The sequence below is a fragment of the Cervus elaphus genome, chromosome 20, assembly GCF_910594005.1.
Source record: "Cervus elaphus chromosome 20, mCerEla1.1, whole genome shotgun sequence".
Taxonomy (NCBI): Eukaryota; Metazoa; Chordata; class Mammalia; order Artiodactyla; family Cervidae; genus Cervus; species Cervus elaphus.
Genome location: NC_057834.1, coordinates 98,285,891 through 98,291,373, shown reverse-complemented (window position 1 = coordinate 98,291,373; position 5,483 = coordinate 98,285,891).

Here is a 5,483-nt window from a genome sequence, read left to right as displayed (position 1 = left end):
ATAAAAGCCAAAAACAATAGGTCTTTTATGCCTCCCTGTTGCCTACAGAATTAAAGTTCAAACTATTTAGCTTCAGATTTCCAGATACTTGCAAACAGATTCCAGATCTTACCTTCCAGAAGTCTGCACACACTGGCTTAATACTTGGATATTCTTGGGAGTTGCTGTGTCTGCTTCCCCACTCAGTTCATCCTCCAGTCCCAACTCCTCCTTCATTTGCTCCAATCCTACCCTCCGTCAAGGTTCACCTCCAAATGGCAAAAGGGAGACAGTCCCTCCCTCTGGGTTCTCATGTACCTTTTTAGCTTGTATGGTGTGTGCATGCTAAGTCACTTCAATCACGTCCAACTCTTTGTGACCCTATGGACAGTAGCCCGCCATGATCCTCTGTCTATGGGGTGCTCCAGGCAAGAATATAGGAGTGGGTTGCCATGCCCTCCACCAGGGGATCTTCCCGAAACAGGGATCAAACCCACATCTCTTAAGTCTCCTGCACTGGCAAGCAGATTCTTGACCGCTAGTGCCACCTGGGAAGCTCCACCTTGTATGGTAGTTTTGTACATATCAATACTTGTTTCATACTCTTCACAAAGTGATGAGCTTTCCTCAGACAGAACTGAGATTCATTTATCTCTAACTTCCTCACAGATGCTAGTAACCACCAGCACACAGCTCTCAGAGGTAACCAGGATGGTGTAGGGTACCACAGATTCCATCAAGCGGGGCAGAAGTCACTGTAGGAGTTCCCAGCTCTGGAGCCAACTGGCTTCTCTCCAGTCCTGGTTCTACTACCTTTATAGTTTGGCCCTTAACCCTATCCTCAATATTACCAAACTAGGGGAATGCGTGGCAAGTGCTGACATGTTAAAAAGCATCTTCCTCAATACCTGGCAACAAGTAGACACTCAAAATGCAACTGGAGCTTTCTCCAGTTCCTGTTCATTCACATACTGCTTGTACAGACTTAGACAAATCATGTTTTCCTGGTGCATTCAGTTTCTTCATTGGTAAAAGGGGTTGAAAGGTCCTCTGTTTGAAGTAAGATTAATTGATTTATTTGTACAAAATTCAAGCAGAATACTGCTTATGGAATGTGAATAAGCAACATCCATTTGAGTCTTTGCTATGAGCCTAATATATTACATGTGTTTATTCATTTGAACTTCTACTATGAGTTCATGAAGTGGAACTAATACTGTCAACATTTTATAAATGAGGAGACTAGGCATCGAGAGAACTACGTGGTAGAGGTTAGGAAGTCTGGACTTCCCAGCTCTTGGACTTGTGTAGCCTGCCTCTCTAGCAGAGACAGGTGGTAATATTCAGGACCCTCCTGATCATGACTTGGTGAATCTGTTTTCTTTCAGTTTCTTTCTGAGCTCTTTCCCCCTTTTAAGCTCTGAAAGCAACTATTGGCAGTTTTCTTCCCCATTCTTCACCATAAAATATCTTCTTTGTGGTTTTGATCAGAGTTGCTTCAGACTCTCTTCTCTTATCTCCACAAGGATCTTCTTCCATTCCTATGCCTTCTATTTCTGACTGCTTTCTCCTAGCACTTTTTTTTTTCATTTATTTTTATTAGTTGGAGGCTAATTACTTTACAATATTGTAGTGGTTTTGCCATACATTGACATGAATCAGCCATGGATTTACACGTGTTCCCCATCCTGATCCCCCTTCCACCTCCCTCCCCTCTCCTAGCACTCTTCTGATGCCATAAACGGCTCTCTGTTCAGAGAGATATCAGCTACTACCTCATAAAGGATGATTCCAGATAAAACACCAGCAGTCCCTAGTCCACACATATCCTGCAGCATTTTCTGTTTTCTCCACCCAAGACTGATGCCTTCATCTGAGCCCTGGAGTATTTTTCAACCTGTGGTTCTGGGATCACCTGTATTGACACCACCTGCAACGCTTGCTAAAAGTATTCAACCCAACTTACAAGACCTACATGTCAAAATTTTTCAATTAAAAAAATACACAAGCCAAATCTACAGAATGAGAATCTATAGCTGATACCTGGCAGGGGTTGGGAGGGAAGGCTGCATTTTAACAAGGCTCTCAGGTGATTCTAATACAGAAGAAAGATTGAAACTATTTTAGAATCTTGCTTGATCAATCATCCTATCTCTAAACTAACAGAATGAATAAAGTGGGGGTTAAAAGATAAAAGGGAAGAAGAGATAATAAGAAAAAAGAAACACAAGAGGAAAAGCAAAACTGGAGAAGAAAATTGTGAATATGATTTTGAGCATAGTGAGTTGGAGATGCCTGTGGGACACGCAGGAGACCATTTCTGGTACTCAGTTGGATTATAGGAATAAAACTTCAGGGAAAGGTTGGGGCTGACTAGATAGATTTGATGACTATATGTCCTAAAACAAGAACTGGGAACCATGGTTTGCACAGATTTTTATGCTTCTCCCAGAGAAAAGAGAGAAATTTTTAATACTGAAGTGTTGATAATGTTTCAAAGTTTTAGGCAATTTGCTTCTTCTCTATTCTCAGTTTCCTTCTCTGTAACACTGGGATAATAGTGGTACCTACTCTAAAAAGTTCCTGTGACTACATAACAAGTATTTCACAAGTAAACAAATAACAAATGCTTGGGGCAGTGCTTGGACATAGTAATCACTCAGAAAATGTCAGCTATTCCTACTTACGTAAACAATAGGGCCAAATACTTTTTTAAAGATAAAAGGAAGGAAATAAATAAGGAAATAAATTAGAAAGGAAGAAATAAAACTGTCTTTGTTTGAAGGTTGCATGGTTGCCTATGCACAAAATCCCAGAGGACTGACAAAATAAAAAACCCACCTGAAATGAGTAAATGACTACAGCAAGATCATGAGATACAAGGTAAATGTACAAAATCAATCACTTTCCTTCACACCAACAATGGACATTGGAATTTGAAATTATTAACACAGAACCATTTATAGTAGCACCAAAAAACTTGAAATACTTAAGTTATAAACTTTCCAAATATATACAAGGTCTATGCATAAAAATAAAAAAGTTTAATGAAAAAAGTCAAGAAACATCTAAAAAGAAACAGTCTGTGTTCATGGATTAGAAAACTCAGTATTGTTGTCAATTCTTCCCAACTTGATTTGTAGATGCAATATGATCTGAATCAAAATCTAAGCAGTCATTTTGTGGATATCAGCAGGTTTATATGGAAGGCCAAAAAAATAGCCAACACAATACAAAGAAGAACAAAGTTGAAGGACTTCAATTACCCAACTTCAAGACTTACTGTAAAGCTACAGTGAGCAACATAGCATGGTCCCTGTGTATTCTGCCATTGTTGGATGAAGTATTTTATAAATGTCAATTAGGTCTAGTTGATTAACGGTGCTGTGTCAGTTCACCTGTGTTATTACTCATTTTCTGCCTGCTGGATCTATTAATTACTGAAGGGGTATTCAAGTCTCCAAATCCATATGAATAGATTTGTCTATTTCTCCTTTGCAGTTCCATTAGCTTTGCCTCATGTGTTTTGATGTTCTGTCATTAAGTACATACACATTAAGGACTGCTGTCTTCTTGGAGAATTGACTCTGTTACCATTACATAATGACCCTCTTTATCCCTGATAATTTCCCTTGTTCTTCAGTCTAATTTGTCCGAAATTAATATAGCTACTTCAGCTTTCTTTGATTAGTGTTACTATAGAATATCTTTCTCTATCCCTTTACTTTTAATCTATTTGTGTCTTTAAAATAGATTCATTGTGGAAAAAATATATGTATATAATCAGAACTACTTCTTTATCTACTTTAACAGCCTGTCTTTTAACCGATATATTTAGACAATTCATATTTAGTGTGATTATCAGTGTATTTGGTTTACTATCTACCATGTTTGTAGGTGTTTTACATTCACATACAAGAACACTGTACTTGTTCTTTATTTTTTCTCCCTTTTTCTGTCTTCTCTGGTTTTAACCAAGCATTTCATATAATTCCATTTTCTCTCCTCTCCTAGTCTATCAATTTACAAAATACATTTATAACAAATTTAAGTCCACTTTCAAATAACACTTCAGATGCAACACATGTGCCTTATAACATAGTATTCCCAATTAATCCCTCTCATTCCTTACGAATTTATGTCATTCATTTCACTCATCCATATGCTATAATCACCTAATGCATGGTTGCTATTATCACTTTGAACAGTTATCTATTAGATCAATTAATAAGAAAAATAAAAGATTTTATTTTACCTTTATTTATTCCATTTCTAGTGCTCTTTTATTCTTTACTTAAATCTGAAATCTGAGGAAAAGCTTTAAAGAACATGCCATCTGGAGAGAACCTTGAAGGGAAAAGAGGTTACTGGGGAAAAGACAGACAGAATGATGCCAAAAGGGCACAGAGCCAAGAAAGCACCTCTGGATGAAACAATAGTTGAATTGGAATCCCTCCTAGAAATTATCCATGGTTTAATTACCTCCTTTCCTAGGTGAATAATTTGCCCAAGGTTACACAGCTCAGAAGTTGCATAATTGGGATTCAAACCCAGGAAGAGTGACTTCAGCACCTATTCAAACTACAGAAGGATGTTAGGACCTGCTCAAAGTGGCTCAGCCAATCAGACACAGCCAGGACAAGCTCCCCGTCTCCAGACCCTCACCTTTTATTCTCCCACAGGAGCATATCCTGGAACACAAATCCCTATGGGGGTTTTAGAGACGGAGTTAACATAGTCTTCTGGGTCAAGGGTAAAAAAGGAATCAGAAATTATATTTTCTCAGGAGGGAGAGAGTATCTGTACAGTTTCACTAATTACAACTTTGAATAAGCTGCCAGCATAGTCTTAATGAAATGAGCCATAATCCTTCTTTGGAAACTTTCCTAGACAATCAGGTCTGTATAAGTGAATACTTATACCCTAGACCAAAGGGAAGGCACCAACCAAATGAAGGCTCCTTGAGGATGGGGTTGGCGGGAGAAGAGGGTCTGCCAGGGACCAGCAAATGAGGTCTTTCCTTCTTTCTTATAATATTATGTAGCAATTATAGGTTAAAGATTATGTATTCACTAACAACAAAGATAGGGGTTAAAAACATAGTGCTTACTATAAAAAAGTAATAAAATAGGTTAAGATAATGTGGCACCTCACTATTTACATAAATTAAAGATATATGCTCACCAAACAATAATATACATTTTTGCAGGAACACATACATACATATAAGATACATATTAAACACATTAGAACAGCTGCCTATGGGAGGCAAGGAAAGACAGTGAGCTATACAGGATATATATATACATACACAATTTATATTTCTTATACAGATGTAATTTATATAAGGATATATGGTTTTATATCCTTATATATATCGTGTATATGTTACAATCCTGAACAATGATGAGGTGCTGAGAGCAGCATCTGTAAATGATTCATTTTCTTTTTTTTTTTTTTCATTTATTTTTATTAGTTGGAGGCTAATTACTTTACAATATTGT